Below are 582 nucleotides of genomic sequence, written 5' to 3' on the forward strand. Positions count from 1 at the left end.
GAGCCTGGGCCGGGAGCCCGCCGGTGAGGGGGCGAGGTGGCGTTTCCTTCCCCGTGCCGGTTTTTTAGCCACCCCACTCGTGGGTACGGGTGGGTGGGGAGGGAGGGTTGGGGAAGGGCGTTGTGGCCTGTTCTGTCTGTGCTGGGCCGCTGTGGTGTTGCGTTTCCTTGGGCTATGTTTTCCAGGCACCTGGTTTATAAATGGCTGATCGGGGGGTGGGGGGATGTTGGAACTTTTGTCGGGAGTTAAATTTATGTAGTGTTGGAGAGCTATGTCCGCGAGTGTGAAGCTGGCAGTACGTTAAGCAAGCTTAGCTTGGGGGCCAGCTATGGTTTTAAGGCAGAGAAAGAATACTTGGGAAACCAAGGATGGTTATTGTGTGGCAGGCGGGAGGTTTGCATTGTATTTCCTCGTGGAGATGAATTTTCTAATATTGATAGATAAAAAAGTGAGGGCACAACTGGGAAAGAGACTTTACTCCCGGTTATGAACTGAGGTCTGTAGACAGTTGTGTTTGTACAGCATCAGAAACTATTCAGGCTGAACTAATGTTGAAGGATGTGAAAGCAGACCTGGGGTAAG

The sequence above is a fragment of the Charadrius vociferus genome, unplaced genomic scaffold (genome assembly GCF_000708025.1).
Source record: "Charadrius vociferus isolate BGI_N301 unplaced genomic scaffold, ASM70802v2 scaffold482, whole genome shotgun sequence".
Taxonomy (NCBI): Eukaryota; Metazoa; Chordata; class Aves; order Charadriiformes; family Charadriidae; genus Charadrius; species Charadrius vociferus.